We start from the raw sequence: 19,043 nt of genomic DNA, 5'->3' as shown, positions 1-19,043 counted from the left end.
CACATTTCATTGGATGTGTCCCTAACATTCATGTAGTTATATGACCAAATGATGGCCACTGTTTATTCTATGACCACCTGCTTCTACGTCATGCACACATGTTGGAGATAGCAGAAATATTGATAAATCATACTACCCAAAAAATTTCAACAACCTACTTGTATGTCACAACACATCCACACAAACACATTAAACAAGATACTATAGGGCAGAGATAACCTGGTAATTATGGGGGATTTTAACTGCAAAGAAATCTGTTGGGAGGAAATGATAGAAGGGCAGAGAGGATCTGTGGGGTAATATTACTGGACATGACCATGGAATATACAATGACACAATGAGTCAATGAAAACACCAGATACAGAAGTAATGGAGAATTGTCAAGACTGGATTTAATATTTACAATAGAACCCGAAATTGTGGATAAAATTGAATACAAGACACCATTTGGAAAGAGCAACCATATACTTATATGATTTGATTTGATTTATGAAATTTTTGGCTCGAAGGCCAAGCGCTGGCCATATACTTATAGAGACTGAACTAAAAGAAGAAATATATATGGAGAGAAATGAAAAGTACAGAAAAGGAAGATTGATGTACAACAAAACTGACCTTGGAAAACTAAAGAAATTCTTTCAAAATGCAAATTGGATAAAATTCTTCATGAAAGGGATAAAAGTGGAAGAGAAATGGGAGATCTTGATGGATATCTATACTGAAGGAGTGAATAGGTATGTACCAAGACAGAAACAAGAGAGGGTGTACATTAAATACTGGTTCAACAGAAGATGCAGTGAGGCAAAAGATAGAAGAGACAAAGCTTGGAAAAGATGGAGAAAAGATAAAAAAAAAAAACTGGAAAATGGCAAATATATATAAAATGTAGAAATGAGTATGTAAAAGTGCGAAGAGAGGAAAAAAAGGAACTATGAAAAAGACATCTTAGAAAAATGCAATGAGCAACCCAAACTATTATATAGATATGTGAATGGTAAACTTAAAAATAAACAGGAAATGGTGAACCTATGCCAAGGAAATACAGAATACACAGAAGATCTAGAAATGGCCGAAGTCATGAATAATCACTTCAAGTCAGTTTTCACTAGAGAGAAGGTACAGTACTGGGACAAAGGAAGCGAAGTGTGATCTCCCTCCATGTGTGAGATAATAGTAACACAAAAAGAAATAATGGAGCAATTAACAAACCTTGATGTTAGGAAATCGCGGAGCCCGGGTGGCATTGTAAATTGGATACTGAAAGAATGCAAAGAAGAACTAATGGACAAAATACGTAACATAAGTTGTTCACTTAATGATGGAAAAATACCAAAAGACTGTAAAAATGACAACATTGTACCAATATATATAGGATGAAACAAGGAAAAACCAACTAATTACAGACCAGTCTCACTAACAAGCACTGTAGCCAAAATTTGTGAGAAAATTATCAAGAATAGATGGGTAAAACAACTGGAAGGAAATAATATAATAAACCCAAGACAATTAGGGTTCAGACAGGGAAGATCATGTACCACAAATTTAATCTGATTTTACTCAAGACTAATAGATATAATACAAGAAAGGGATGGACTTACAAAAAAAAAAAAAAATAATAATAATAATTATAATAATAATAATAATAATGATGATAATAATAATAGTTTTCCACACAGAATGATGGATGTCTGGAACAAATTGGACAAAACAATAGTGTGTGCAAACACCATACAAGAATGTAAAAATAAACTAGCTTGTTGTGAGTACAAAGACGGGTCACTACAAGCATAGCTCCCCTTCCCATATAATACAACTAGGTAAATACAGTGAGATCACAACACATGCACTTCAAGAGATCCTCAAACTCCATACTCCACCTAAGTCCCCTAGACACCAGCCCATCCAAGAAAACCATCCCAAAATAAATAAGAATTACACTGGGTGCAGTAGCCCAGTGGATACCATGTCAAACTCATGAGCAGGTTGTCATGAGTTTGATTCCCAGGATCTACTAAGCCCTTCTTGTGTCAGTTCCTAACAGCCCCGACCAAGCTGGGAGGCAACCCAGACATCAGCCTAAAAAACCCATTGGCTTCCTACAACCGACAGGGCTTGCCCTACCAGGGATTTCTCACTTCCCACTTCATGAGAATGGGATGATGATTTTTTTTTTTTTTCTACATTGGTATAATTACATTCAGGCCAACACCCAGCAAATAAAGCACCACCAAAAAATAAGACTGGCCATGGACTCAAACAGCTCCAGATGCAATCACCTTGTAAGGCACAAAACACCTCATCCTACACCTAAGTCTCACCCTAACCCTGAGTGATATATGGGCCAATCCAGTGGCCACTGCTGGTTACCAGGTAGCTACAGATCTCCTGCAAGAGAAATCTATGACAAAAGACTGATTAAGTGATATCTTCATACTTTAAAAGATGATATTGGTGGCTGTGATCATTTCAGTGTAACAGTTAACAAAAACCATTAAGAGCACTAACTACTTATTGGTAACAGCTCACTGAATGTGAGCTAATGCAAATGGTAAACAGTCTAGAGACATGACAACCCAGCATACACAACAAATTTGAACACCTCCAGAACCAAGAACTAGCTATTTGCTGATTAATAATTATTGATGAATGTACCCCTGAAATAAACAGAACTCATTTGTATAGTGATATTACACTTGAGTATGTATATATGTATACACACACACGCACCAAAGGTCCTTTTCCTCTTTTAATGGGTCTACCAGAGTTGAACCACACAAACTTCACACACATTAAAACCCGCTTTATGCCACTCCCATCTAAGCACCTTATGGATGAAGGGTCATCCCCCCCCCCCACAACTGATTAGGTTGTGGGGGGGGGGGTGAGTGTGTGTGTGTGTCCCCCCATCCCACACACACACACACACTCACCCTATCCATCCACCTCTTTCTTAGTCTTTGCTTCATTTCATCAGTTCTACTTTCTATTCCATTCTGTTATTCTTGACTCACTCATTTTTTCCATCTGCCCAAACCACCTATTTAATCTTTTATCTATTCTGTCCAACAGCTCTCTAACCAACCCCATTCTCTTCCCCCTTCTCACATATTTCTCACTATTCATTCTTGTATATAATATACACAATAAAAATATGGTGCATAATCTTAAAGTTCCATCCTTCAAATGAGCAAAGATTATTATTTCTCCCTAAACCTATCCCCTAAACAGTCACTACAATATCTGCTGCCTCGAGTTTCAATGACTGGAAACCTACAGTCCCACAATGTTCAGCAAAAGTCTTTAAGCCCTTCCACAGATCTCTACAGGCTAAAACACTGGACTGTTGTATGTGTTGTCAATCAATTAATCTACAGATCTCCCTTGCACAAGATCCAAAGCTCCCAGATAACTGACAACAACCAGATTGCCCCGTGATTCACCAAAGAAAGAGATATTGTGTTACTGTCAGTGTGAGGCTGGAGGGAGATATTCAGTGTTCTGTGTAGTGAATGTGTCTGGGGCAATTTGCTTCAGTGTCCATGCCTATTTTTGTTGCATGTGTTATATTAGCATGGATCAGCTTGCATGTCACCAGCTGGTAAGAGGAAGAAGAAGTAAGCAGTTGTGGAATGTCAGCTCTCCTCATGTAAATAAGTGAAGGAAGGATATTTGAAACTGATAGTAAACAGAAATATCTTGGGCCCAATCTAAGACCAAATGGCAGTACCTTGGGGATGCACTTCCGTATAGAGGTGAGGGCACTTAAGGATATGAAGACAAGAAGTAGAAAGATGGTGTTCCACAATGTCCAAATCACAGATTACTTCACATTTGACAAAAATTATCATTCTTTTTTCCATCACATTCATTCTCTTATTTCCCTCTGACACAATCAAAACCTTCCTTCTTCCTCTACATTCCTTACCCAGCTCTCTCTCAGTCTTCTCTTCTATCTACAACTGTCCATCTACTTCCTTTACCCTCATCTCTCAACCTGACTCACTTCATCACTTTCTTTTACTTCATTCCAAAAAATATTTTATTTTTACCAAATTTCTGAGACAAACACCTACCCACTTCATGTCCACTTTTTTCTTCACATTCTTTACACGGCACTTTGCTTCCACCCTCTTGACTGTAAATCTCTCATGTTTCTTTGTTTCTTATGTGCAACTATTCTTCTTGAGCATACCTCTTTTTCTGCCACAATTGCCCTCACCTCTTCATTCTGTTCCATTCACTCTCCTCATCCCAAATACCATATCTGTACTAATAGTACTTCCTTCTTAAAACATACCCATTCTTTTATTCCTACTTCCCCCTCTTTCACTACTTTCCATGCACCTTTCACTTTTGCCTAGTATTTATCCTCTTTCACATTCTCACTCAACTTGTTCATTTTCTGCACAGCTGTCTTCCTTCCTTTTCTTTTTCCACTTTACATCCACTCTGTGGATAGAGGGAACTTGAGAGGAAACCAAAAACGATTCACTGGCTTGTCTCCAACTCCAATATTAACATCTCCAACACCACTATATTCATATTCCTTCATGAACTCTCCATACACTCATTTAACTCACTTCAAGAATTTCCTCAGTTCCTATGCCAGATGCACTCACAAACAACCATCTTTATCAACCTATTCTCATTTTTACTCACACTATCCTTGATGACCTTTCCTTCCATTCAACATCTTTACACATCTCATCACTCAGCAACAGAGCCACCACTTCCTTCCCTTACCCTCTCTCCTTTCCTAAAAACCCTTCTATCACACTCCCCATTTCCAAATCCCCTTTCTCATTCAGTTTAGTTTCACTCAATGCTAACACATTGAACTTTCTTCTCATATAGTATCAATGTCCCCTGTTTTGCCCCCATATGAAGTACTGACTGCATATGTTTTATGGAGTCAATATTTTATGGACTTAAGTGATACTCTATGAACCAGCCATGCAGCGTTCCTTTAAAATTGAAGATTAATCTCCACTCATAAAAAATACTTTTAACTACTACTGTCCCTCCTTTCTGCTGTCCTTAAACCTCTCTTTTAACACTTCTATAAATCCTCTTTGGTGCAACATCTGTCCCCTAGAATAGTGCAGCTTACTGGTGACAAACTATTGTTTTCATTTGTTCTCCATTCACACACATTCAAAAACCCAATTACTAAGGTTATGGTAGTTTTCCTCCCAGACACTCTTTTGCCTTGACTCTTCGCAGAAGAAACTTTTAGAAAATGGGATTCCTAGATGGTATATTAGTCATTGATTTCTAATTCTATATCAATTATTTCAAAAGTTTAGAGTATAAAAACTGTATGAACTAGAGATGTAAAATATCATCTCTCAACATTCTGCAGGAAGCCATTACTTTATACTTTAAATCAACACCTATTATACTTTGACTTTCAAATAATCTACCATGAATTTTTTAATAACACTTTACATTTGCTAACTGGAAAATGAACAGAACAATTCCTATATGGAAGTGTTTCTAAAGCATCAGAACATGTAATATGCTCCTCCCACAATATTGACATGGAAACAAAAACACTAAACACAAAATCTGAATGAATAACAAAAACAATTACCTGCAGTGAATTTTTTTTTATCATATCAAGGCCTTATTGTTAATATGAAAGTCAAATAGAAAACCCTGTTCTTCTGGAAAAAGAAATCCCCAAAGAACTCGTGTTTACTATGAACACAAATACAAATACTTACTTAAATTACATGGATGCCATACATACAGTACATGATGCAAACATTACTATTACAGACCTTGAGAAACCAGCATTGGAATTAAGCACTGAATTTCTCTTAATGATTAATCAATTCTACAATGAGTTAAATTTTCATATATTTGGTGTACTGGATATGAAGCATACTAAATAGCAATTTAATTCTTGCTGTACATAGTGTAAATTCTGAAAATGTATTATAGCTAATGTGGTGTGAAGATGTATTCAACAACTGTTAGAAGGGAACCAGTCAAACTTTTGTTTTTAGTTTATTTTTCATTATACATTAAAGATCAAAACATGCATTTTCACTATTTTATAGAGGAAGCTTTAAGTTTAACAATGAAAAATCACTTATCATATATGAATGTTGCATTTACAGTGCATTTTCAAATACATCTAAACAACCATTACACATGACCCCTGACATTTGCAGGGGTTAGGGAACACAGACCTCTGCAAATGTGAAATTCTGCAAATAAATTTCCAGCCCATAAGCAAAGAAATAACATCTGTAAAGCAGCTAGATAAATTTCAACACTTCTAAACAACCAACCTCATAAAAAACAAACACTGTTCAACCCAAAAATATGGAACTATCCCAAATATGAAAGAACCCACAAATGTGTGAATCTGTAAATGTGGATCCCATGAATGCCAGGGGTCATAGGTGTAATTAATAAACCAAGTTTCTCATATATGTGTATATATGTATATATATATATATATATATATATATATATATATATATATATATATATATATGTATATACATATATATATATACACATATATATATATATATATACATATATATACATACATATATATATATACACACACTATATATATATATACACATATATATATACACACACATATATATACACATACACACATACACATATATATATACACATACACACATACACACGTGTGTATATATATTCATATTTGTATATACATTCATGTACACCAAAGCCCTTTTCTCACTTATAATGGGGTGGCCAAGCAAAAGCAGACACCTGCAGCATACACATATAAAACACATTCAACCACCCCTCCTAACTCAGCACTTCAGCAATTTACCAAGTTTCTTACTAATGGAACTCCATTTGATATACATATACATACATACATATATATATATATATATATATATATATATATATATGTACTGTATTTATATATATATATATGTATATACAGTAAAAGCTCTTTTATCCTTTATTCTCGTATCCGGCTCCTTCTTATAACCGGCATATTATTCACGAGGAAATAACAATTTTGTATAAAAATGTAAGAATTCGAAAAAATAAAATTTAAAATTCCCGCGCCACTCCTGCCACCACCAGAGGTAGCGCGCATCTTTCCCGCAATCTCCCACAAATTCCACCGCTCTGTCAGGCCCAGTGCCCACTGTAATAAGCCGCCTGAGGAAGAAGGAGATGAGGATTTTGAAGGTTTCGTTGTGAAACAAAGGAAGACAGTGATGGCTGAGTTGAAGGATATGCGTGGTAGTGCTAAGCTTAGCGTCACTGATGAAGCTCTTCAGGAGTGGATGGAGGTCGACAATGACGAAGCTATCACCCCCACACTAACTGACGACGAAATCATTCAGGCAGTGATTGAGGAGAAGCATGGTAAGGAAACAGGCTGATAGTGAAGAGGAAGATGACCCAGAGCCAAGAGTAACGTGGAAGGATGCCGCTAAAGGATTGGCAACATTTATCAAGTTTGCGGAGCAGTGCACCTACATGGGGACTCTTGACGTGATGTCTCTTCACTGTCTTCAAAATGAATTTTTAATGCAGAGAGACAAACATTCTAAACAAAGAGACATACGTGATTTCATGAAAATAAATAAAGATAAATAAATATGAATATACTGGTAAATAGATAAACAACAAAAGTGAAGCCACTGAATGAATTTTATTTAAGTACTCTATGAATAAAGGCAATAAATTAATTTTTTTAATATTCTTTCTCGTAACCGGGATTTCCCCTTTCCGGCACGTCTTTGGTCCCACTCGATCCAGTTAAAAGAGCTTATACTGTATATATATATATATATATATATACACACACACACACATATAAAACCCATTCGACCACCCCTCTCATCTCAGCACCTTGGAGATCACCCATTACACAGCTTGGTTCAACGGTAAATCAGTGATTCTCAGCTCTTCTGCAGCTGGGCCCAATAGCAGGAGTTGGTTTCATCATATGGCAACTCCCCTCTTCATCCACTCAAAATAATTTATGAAGTAGATGGGAACAACTTTGGGCTCATCCCTACATTCACCTACAATCTCATTCCCTGCACTTCTACTTTTTGCACTCTTAGCAAGCATTCCTTATGTATCCAAAGCCCCCTTCACTCTATCCATTTAGTTAATTCTTGGTCTTCTACTCAATCTCACTCCATCCACTTCTGTTTTCTACACCTGCTTTCCACACTTGTAACCTATCCTCATTCATTCTTTTTCACGTGCTGAAAACACCTCACCATTCTGATCTACAGCTCCCTTCCCAACCCTGTATTTTCTGCCTCATCTCCACATTTTTCAATCAATCAATCCTTTCTTGTAACACCCATCATATTTCTCAAACACCTCATTTCAAAAATATTCAGTATCTTTCTGCCTACTCCATTGTAGAATTGATTTACACACTAGTAACAAAAAATACTAGATGATCACAAAATGACTAATTAGTAATTATAGTATCAATCTAGATACCAATCTAAATTTTCAACATTGATGACTGAGACCATATCTAGAATCTATATTTAAGTTTACCATGTTTTCCAATGCTGTAGGAACACTTCCACTTAGAAAAGGCAAGCCCATTTTTGCTCTAAAGCTACCAACTGTAAAGTGTTACCTTTTATTTTGCCCACTCAACAGCTTCTATAATGTGGTTTAGCACACTCTAGTTCTGAAAGAAAACATCAATATAGAAATTATTGCCATCTAAGTCCAAACCTTTTTGATTACTAAAGATGACCTTCCACCTTGTCATTTACACAACACACTCATGCATACTGACCACCAACACCAGTGCAAAGAACTACATATCGGTCATATGTCCTCTAAACTTTTCTTAACTAGGTTAACAACCCCCATTACAATTCATCATAAGGAAGCTTCAAGTAACTGTTCCTTTACACACTTTATAGTACTGCAATTTCTTTTCTATATATAAATATATAACTTGTATATATACATAAATACATATACATACAAACAAATAATTCCGACAGTTGTCCCCGGACTTAAACCGAGACTTGCGCGGAGGCAAGCCGTCACTCTACTGACTATGCTACTGAGACTATAAGATTCTCCAACCTCAGGGTTAATCTAACTCCTACAGGATTTCAAATCTTATAGTGTCAGTAACATAATCAGTAGAGCGATGGCCTGTTTCCTCGCAAGTCTTGGTTCAAGTCCAAGGACAACTGTCGGAAGTATTTGATTGACACCGTTGTTATTGGCGATTCTATTCAGACATATACATACATACAAGATCATTATGATCAATAGGGAGCATACACTGAGGGCTATGTCACTTCACTCATATGCCCACACTATTCCCCATAGTTTCTTTGGACACACCCACACCATTTCCCATAATTTCTAAAGGCATGCCCCCTCACCCATGCACCCAACCCTTCCAGTCTAAAATTACCCCAACCATGAGTTCTGTGAGCATCCCCTTTCATTCCCACTACTAATCGTTTCCTTTTATGGAAACAACCTTGTGAATGGGATCAACATCAGAGTAACATGCAACATGTCCATATAGTCAGACAACATTAATGAATTATGTTTATAACAGGCCTTAAGCCACGCTTAGCAGTCACTGGTTTGATACAATTGTCATCCCAGTAATAGCCCATGATTCTTCAAAAGCATTTGGTACCAAAGATGTCAAGATGCATCTTTAAGTCAAAGCTCCAGTTCCATGTCTCAACAGCCATACAGTTAGACAGTGAACACAAACAACTTAAAAACTTGAATCTTAGTCCTGCATGTCCAAGATACCATGGAACATACAAATCCTGCAAAGAATTTCCTGATATGACCCACCTTGGTTATGCACTATGCTACTAAAATATTTAAAGTTTTCCAAGAACTCAATATTCTCACCACATGCATAGACACTGTCATGTGTCAATCAATCCACTGCCCCTGGTCTCTCTTGCAGAAGACTTGTGGCCTTCAGGAAACCAGCAACAGCCTCCAGGTGGGACCATAAGTCACATAGGGAAGAGATATTGTGATGTTGTCTGGGGATTGTTAGTGTGAGGTTTTGAAGTACGAGGTGTTTTGTGTCCTCTGTATGGTAGTTGTAACTGGGGCAGTTTGAATCTGTGGCCAGGCGTATTCTTTGCTGGTACTGTCTTAATGCTGGATGGTGTCCTGAGTGCAGGTGTGCCAACATGGTTCTTGTCAGGTGTGGGAGAGTTTTCCCTGTGGAGCTTATGTCTGGGGGTTGTTGTAGGAGTGTATCATCCAGTAAGCCAATAAATGCCCAAACCTTGGTCTTGGTTCAGGAGACCTACAGTCCTAGTGATCTTACCTCCCTGTGCAGTGACTCAAGGGCTTCAACCAGGATGTCTGATGATTCTACAAGAAGTACAGCATCATCAGCAAAGACAAGGTCAGTGACCTTAGTGTTGCCAATGGATGCTATGCAATGACATTGACCAACAACTCTATCCACTGAAAATCGTTAGGGCAAGAATGCATCCCACCTCATTCCTGAATTAACAGGAAGGAAGCAAGGCATGCCGCCTTCATACTTTACAGCACTCTGTCCCAGAGTACAGACCAGACATCAAATCAATAATCCTCCCATGAATCAAAGGATCTGAAGATTAGAACCTCATGATATACTGAATCAAATTCCTTGACATCAACATATGCAGCAAATGAAAAGGTCTCCTGTCAGAATGTTTTATTATTGTAATATCACCAACACTTTACAATTCTTGTTGAAACTTGTTGACACTCCAAAGAACACAAAGCACTAGGATCCAATCAGATGTTGACTTACTGAGGATGAACATAAGACTGCTCAGGCCACCTATGAAATTAAAAGATGGAAGTGAACCTGTGCTGACAGCATACTATGGTAATAATGGTGGTCATGCCAGTCCCATTTCCCCTTCCAGATTGGTATGACAATCTCCTTTTCTTTGTCAGTATCAGACTGCACATGCAGACAAGTACATGCAACCCACAGACCATGGCCTCACCTTCAGCTGTCAGCAACTTCACACTAATGTTGTAAATGTCACCCTTCACTCTACTCATAGATTAACACCACTCAGCAGAGGTAAATTTATCTATTGGTACATCAGCAACTTTCTTTTGAAGCAGCCTTGCTGTGGATGTGCTGTGTCTTGCAATACTGCTTCTGACCCAGGGCAGTGGACAGGATGCAGGGATGACCCGTCATCCAAGAGGTGCCAAGATAGGAGGGAGGGAGGAGGGTGGAGGGGAGTGGAATATATGGGAAATGAAATGGGTGGGAGTGATTTCTATGCCTTTTTCTTTTTGGCTACCCCCCCCGTGTAAGGGGGAAAAAGCCTTTGGTATATGTATGTATGAGCATTAGCAACTTCCAACTGAACACTCACCCAGGAAAGCTGGCTACTCAAAGGATCAGCAATGTACAACTGCTCAAAGTACTTGGCTTAATTAGCTCTACACATATCCATGTCTGATATGGACAGTATTCACAAGAGTCACAGATTTGGACTCACGAAGTTCTGAGGTCATTTGCATTAAAATGGCCCTCGACTTCCTCAACAATTCCCCTGACATATCTCTCCTTATCCCTCCTCAACAGGGTCCTAATATACCATTTCAGACCTGTAATGGTCCATGCTCCAGCCAATCAGGCTGTATGGCTCATCTCTAATCTCCAGTGTCTTACATAAAACTACACCACTCCTCAATCTTGGACTACCTCCAATGTTTTCATAGTTCCTCATCTGAAGATACTCCACAGTTCTTCAGGGTCCTCAAGGATGCCAAGCACTTCAAATCAACTGAGAACTGCTGCCATATGGTCCTCAACACACACATCATCTGAATTTATCCAGATAAAATCCTAGTGGATTACATTTTGGGATTCTCCCACGCTTGACACAGCACAAGTGTTGCTACCCTAAGTCTATGCTCACTACCCAAAGAATTCAGCACTCCAGTAAACCCTACAGATCTGTAATATCCTCCAACAAGTATCAAAAAGTATGCAACTGATCTTTGCCACATTTCTAACAATGTATGGCTCTCATCTCTTTAACCAGGTACCAGCAATCCTCCACTTTCCGCATTTTGCAAAACTTAGGAGAGAACTGTTTGCACTCCTGTTTCCAGAGCCATAGAAACTAACATGTACTTTATAGCCAGCTGTCAATGCCAGTAAATGCATTAAAGTTGCCATACACAACAAATGTACCTAAATAAATTTCAACACCTCTAAACAATCAAAATCATAAAAAACAAACTCAATTCAACACAAAATAACTCGTGTATAAAACATGAACCATGAATATAGAACCTGGAAATGTCTGGGGTCAAGTGTATAGAATCATCCTTAGAGAGAAAGGTCCAGGCGACCATGTAGAGACCCCACCAAATATTGACCCTGAACCTTATTGGCAGTGTTGTCTTGTTTGCACCACCCCAGCTGCTTGCATAGCAGGCTAAGTAGATCTCCAAGCCCACTGCCACAAAAAATCCCAAATCAGAATGCCATACGCAGAGATATGTATAAAGATTTGCCGTCCCACTTTCACATCCACCACAAAGCCCATGAGGGGAGACTAAGCATTGGGCTTAACCCAGCATTCCCAGGGGCCATGGGAAAGTATACACACCCACCACAATTGCACTGGTGGGAAACAGTTGTGGACTGTGAGGCGCAGTAACAGCTTGGCTCAGGGCATGCCTGGTTCAAAGGTTCAATTCAGGCAGCTCAACCAAGTTGCCTCTCCAAGCCTGAACGCGTTACCTAACCTAGCCTAAGTCACGGACCAAAGAGGAATATTGCTTGCCCCAGGTTGACACCTAAGTACAAACACAACATTGAGGCATCCCTTAGCCTCCATGACTCCCATCTCCAGGCCATGCAGGGACATCACACAAGGCAAACATGTGGGTTAGTAACCCTAATGGGGTTAGATGGCCATTAACTCATAAGGAGTTCATCTAACCTTTGGATGGTGTTACTTTTTATCCATCTATGTATCAAGTACATCCTGCTCACTGGCGGGAAACCATTTTTGTCAATGACAACCTGACCATGCGGCAGTTAGTACTGGGTTACATGGTACATGCAGGACAACTGTGCTTCACTTAGCTACCAGTTAACTTTATCTTTTATTTTCATCTATTATCTAATTTTCTTTTTTAATGAGGACAAATATAATGTTGAAAAGGTAAAATAGTTTATGGTGGATACAGGGCACAGGCCTTAGTTAAGGTCCTTGTGTTGGGTTGTTTTGCTTTGATTAGACTGTTCTTTTCTAATGAATATCAGTAGTTTCTGCTTTTTCCCCCAAAACATGAGGTGAAGCCCAAAAACACCAACAAAAAGTATCTCATAGACATAAAAAAATCCCCCTTTACATAGAACAACATATTTCAGATTTATTTTAAATTATTGAGAAATTACATAACACTGTACTTCAGCTGAGTGGAAATATACAAATTTACCATAATGGATAAAGAATCCCCTACATGACAGATGTAAGCAAGCAGTAGTGAAATATGAAATGTTAGATTGCAAAATGGTGAGAAGTGAGGTATAGTAATATTCTTATTCTTTATCAATGATAATTTGAATTGAATAGGTCACTATGTAAACTTGCTTGCTGATGATACCAAGATCATGAAATAGGTGAAAGGTGAGGAGGATTGTCAATGGCTAAGACCTAGATAAGGTTTATGAATCAACAGTGGAAAATTCAGTTCAATATAAAGAAATGAAAACTGGAAATGAGCCTAGGTATAAAGAAGCTGTCAGGGAGTTATAAAATGAGAGATAAATTATGCAGCAGTGGTGTCAACACCACACTGAGAAAGATGAAAGAAATACATATACCTGTACTGGCTGCATGTTATTATGCAGTATAAATTGCTCAGTAGAATGCAGCTGACATTTTAGGGACTATATCTATGTTAAAGAAAAATCTACTCCTAGAAAAATTATGCTACTTTATTGCACTGTGACTGTCCCTTCTTGCAACTCTTGTACCACTTCTTGAGTATATTTTCCCATATTTCATCTCTGTCCCCTGTAGTGGGGGAAGGAAGAATACTGCCACCAATCTTTCCATGTGAGTCATAAAAGACAGCAACAGTGGGATGGAGTGAAGGGACTAGGTATCCTGTTCTCTGTCACCCTATCCTACGAGAAGTCTGGACATAAGAGGGTCTGGGAGATTTGCAACCAGAACCCTAAGATTTGGGTCTTTTAATACTGGAAAAAAAAAAGCCATAGCAAAAAAATTAGTTTGCCTAAAAGATGTTTTGAATCACAGCTGTTTGCATAAATGCATCAATTTGTGGAACACCCTAGAAAAAATAATCGAAACCAACAACATTGACAAACTGGAGATATGGACACTAGACCCCATGAGCATAGCTCCACCCCTATTTAATACAATTAGATAAACATAAATAAAGTGCTCCAATTCTGACAAGAAAATTAATAAATCACTGGCATAACATTGTGGGCTAATCATCTCTCATTATTATAAAAGTCTTTATGTAATGCTGCAATAAAAAAGCTAACTCACAGATGGTCTGGGGCTCATTTCAATAATAAAGAAAAATACAGTAGTTAATATAAGGTTTCGGGTAGTAATCAGGCTTGCCATTCCTCTGTTTTGCTCTGAAGAAATTATTTCCAATAACAAATAATTGGAACCAAATTTTAATATCATTCAATTTTTCAAATAAAATCAATTTCTCATGACCAAGAGTGCCAGTTTTGTTGTCCTTTCTGGATCTGAAGACAATAATTAACCTTATTCAACTTGACCCTTAACATACCTTACTGACAAAAATGGCTGTCAACACCCTTTCCCTTGCTCTCTCCATCTCAGTGAGGGATTAAAGTGAGTGGGTGTAGAATAATAATAATAATAATAAATAAATGAATAAAAAAAAGCATGCTCCTAACATATTAATTCAATATTCAAAAAAGACATTATACATATATGTATATATATATATATATATATATATATATATATATATATATATATACACACACACACATACATTCATGAAAACTGTCAGCATTTGTTTCCAATAATTGATATAAAAAATAAAATCCTTATAATAAATAGATACAAGAAAAATTATATTTCAATAAATCAATTTAGGACTAGTTATAATGAAATGACTAGACTCGTTACAAAGAACTCACATGCAGAGCAAAATGTAACTACAAAATTAAGGCTGCCAGACAACTGGGATTTCTTTCTTCTCTACAGAACTAAAAATGAGGAAAAGATGGGCCTATTTAAATCCAATGGCAGATACAGATATACAATCTTCATAGGTATAGAGGAAAAAATTAGCAACATGTTTAATAAATATTTTCTCTCAATATTTACAAAAGAGAGGTTAGGTATGATATCTGACTGCAACCCAATCTTCAGTGGAGAAGAAAGAGATAGACTAACTAGAATTAGCATTCGCAAGGAAGGTGTACCAAACACTTAGATAGACTTAAAGCTACAAAACCCCCGGGTCCAGACAAAATCTTTTTGAGAGCTAAAAATGCTAATTTGAAATCTGGGCACAGTTAACAGAGAATTTAGTGAGTTTGTTGACGCTGGATTCACTGTTCCTGTATTTAAAAAGGGTTATAAATCTTCTATGGACAACTACAGACCAATCAGTTTCATGTTGGCTATAGGAGAAATGCTGGAATCATTAATAGCAGACAGTATTACAGAACATCAAGAGAGGCATAACCTGATTCATAACTCACAGGATGGGTTCACCAAGGGTAGGTAGTGTGTAACTAATCTTTTATCCTTTTATACCTGAGCTGGGCACATTCCTCAGTGCATTCCACTTTAGTTTGGCCACTGTTAGTACTTCCAAACTATTACAGTAATATAGGTGCTGATATAGTATGTGGCCTACCTTTTGGATGTAGCTTACAAAATTTTTCTTTGGTAGAGTATGTGGCCTACCAGACTTTTATTTCAGTATGAACCTGTCTTGAGCTTTAATAGTTTGGGAGCGCTAACTGCGGCCAAACTAAACACACCAAGGAACACACCCAGCTCTATTTTATACTATTGTCTAGCAAAGCATTCGACAAGGTGCCCCACCAGAAACTACATAAAATCTAAATAAAATCAAGGTCCATGGCATAGAAGGAAAAGTGTTTGAATGGATTAGAGCAACAATTAGTGACAGAAAACAGCAGGTCACCATTAACAGTGTAAAATCCAAATGGAGTAGTATTACTAGTGGAGTTCACCAGGGCTCAGTTTTAGGTACCCTATTGTTCATTATTTATATAAACTACTTGGACAATGGGATCAATAGTGATGTCACTAAGTTTGTGTATGACATTAAAATCGGACATCATATTAGGTTGGGGGAAGATGCTAGGATATTGCTGCAGGATCTTAATCAATTGTTTGTATGGTCAGAGAGATAGCAAATGGGCTTCAATATCTTAAAGTGCAATGTGTTAAACATAGGATTACACATACATACATATACCAAAGGCTTTTTCTCCCTACACGGGGGGGTAGCCAAAAAGAAAAAGGCATAGAAACCACTCCCACCCATTCCATTTCCCTCCACCCTCCTTCCCATCTTGGCACCTCCTAGATGACGGGTCATTCCTGCATCCTGTCCACTGCCCTGGGTCAGAAGCAGTGTCGCAAGACACAGCACATCCACAGCAAGGCCGCTTCATAAATCCGGTGATCCCCCCTCTCCGTCCCCCCCATGCAGAAAAGGAGAAGATGGGGAGAAATCCCTTTGGGCTGCGTCAAATTTTTTCTTATACATACTTCCTACCCCCCATCCCCCACCCATTCCCCCTCATGCATCACAGCATCATCTATACACAACCCCTCTCCATTCACCCCTATCTTCTGTCCTCTCCCATCCTTCCTCCACAGACATTCCTCTCTTTTGTAATGCCCCTTTCACCCCATCCATCCATCTCATCCTAGGACACCCCCTCATATTCACTCCTTCCACACTTCTTTTACTTATCTTTCCTCACTCATTCTTTCCACGTGTCCAAACCATCCTAATACTTTTTCATCAACCCTATCTCCCAGCTCCCTTTCCACCCCTGTTCTCCTCCTCACCCCCTCATTTCTCACTCTATCAAGCCTAGTAACCCCTATCATACTTCTCAGACATTTCATCTCAAACACATTCAAAGGCCTTCTCTATTCCTCTTTTCATGTTCCATGGTTCTGCCCCTTATGGGTTAGATTATGCCATATCAAAGAAAACTGAATGTGAAAAGGACTTACAAGTGTTAGCGAGTCTGGACCTGAATTCCAGGAAATATTGCATTAGTGCCAGGAATATGGTTGATGAGGCATTAAGATTTGTTACTAGGATGGTTACAAACAAAAGTGTAATCATTAAACTCTAGCAATAGACCCCTTCTTGACAATGAAGTGTAGTTTTGATCTCTGCCCTATAAAATGGATAATAATTCACTAGAACTAGTACAGGGGAGAAAGACCAAAGTGATACAAGGGTTTAGAAATTTACCATACTAAGATAGGCTTAGGTACCTTAACTTACACTCTTTGGAAAGATGAAGAGTGTGGAGTGATCTAACAGAAGTATTCAAATGGGTCAAGGGATTTAACAAGGGTGATGCAGGCAAGGTTTTCATATTAAGACAGCATGGCAGGACTAGTACAAATGACTTCAAATTGGACAAATTTACATTTCAGAGGGAAATAGCCAAGAACTGGCTTAGCAACAGAGTGGTCAATGAATGGAATAGATTTAGCAACCACAATAAGTTGTTTTAAAAGAAGATTAGATAGCTATGGATAGAGATGACAAGTAGTAAGGGGCATGGAACTGCCTAGTGTAGGCCTTATGGTCTCTTGCAGTCTCCTCCATTCTGATTTTATGGTAATGTAAGAAAGCAAAACTGATTTTAAGTATATATCAAAGGTCCTTTTCCCCTTAAAAATAGTGGTGGATGACTCAAAACACATACGTACTCACTCCACAACAAAACCCATTCAATGCCCAGCCCCAATCTCAGCACCTCTTGTATGATGGGTCATCCCTGTCCCCTTCAAAATTGCTCAGGCTGAGGGAAATATAGTAAGTTCCAGTGCTTCCACAACAAGATCTGTCAGCTGGAGCTAGTTTACCCCTCTTAATCCACTGACAAATTTACTCAGTAAAAAAGAACATCCTGCTGTAACATCCTTTTATCCATCCACAAACTCTTATCACTCACTCCTATCTTTTGCATGCTCTCTTTCCTGTTCAAGAGACACTGCTCACATCTACAAGGCCACCTTTATCCCATCCATCCACCTAATTCTTGGTCTTCCTCCCAAATTTGTTCCAAAAATGTGATCAATCATTTTGATTAGTTTAAAAATTGAATAATTCTCTTATTATTCATTTTTAATGGCTTGTTATTGAAAATAATTTCCTTAGGAAATATATATATATATATATATATATATATATATATATATATATATATATATACATATCTTCTTTTAAAAGCAAAAACTGAAAGTTTTACTACCATCAAAAACCTTAAAAACATCTAAATTCTGTTAAACCCGTATAGCAACAGGTACCACTTCTTCATATATATAGTTTATTTATATACCAAGTACCATCACCACTCCAAAAATCAAAGAATATATGGGGTTAAGATAATAACAGAACATGATAACCTTAACCAATCTAGTCTAACCATCATACCTTCCTTAATCACACCTTCATGAAAATGTTCAGACTCCATGGTTAACTGCCAAACTACTGACCTTTCCCCTGGCGATAATTCAGCCTCTGTACCTTACCACAGTGACTTAATCCAGATTGGTAAGGTTGCATGGAGAGTGGGAAGTGCACATTAAATATTAAGCGTGTTGGAACAGTTGTGGTTATGAATGAAGTCTGAAAGCAGTGTGATCAGCTTCATTATACTAACTCACAGCCAACACTGAAAATTCAAACTAATATAATATGCCTCTGATGTCTACCACTACAGACAGGTTGGAAAGATATAAAAG

At 37.9% G+C, this 19,043-nt stretch overlaps 1 protein-coding gene across 9 annotated transcripts in view; it reads right to left on the bottom strand.

The window, feature by feature from the left end:
* The window catches only part of LOC143038052 (uncharacterized), a 43,309-nt gene that overhangs the window by 22,571 nt on the left and 1,695 nt on the right, over window positions 1–19,043 (bottom strand). For 3 of the 9 annotated variants that reach the window (XM_076206932.1, XM_076206933.1, XM_076206935.1), the window contains exon 2: window positions 8,633–8,686. The exons of the other annotated variants lie outside the window; for them this stretch is intronic. The gene's annotated coding sequence lies outside the window, so the exon portion shown is untranslated. The remainder of the gene's footprint in view (window positions 1–8,632; window positions 8,687–19,043) is intronic. 9 annotated transcript variants of the gene reach the window in all.

This window comes from Oratosquilla oratoria, chromosome 23 (genome assembly GCF_046742065.1).
Source record: "Oratosquilla oratoria isolate Oo_2021 chromosome 23, ASM4674206v1, whole genome shotgun sequence".
NCBI classification, from domain to species: Eukaryota; Metazoa; Arthropoda; class Malacostraca; order Stomatopoda; family Squillidae; genus Oratosquilla; species Oratosquilla oratoria.
The sequence above is the reverse complement of the archived record's forward strand: the minus strand, read 5'-3'. Positions and strand labels throughout refer to the sequence as shown.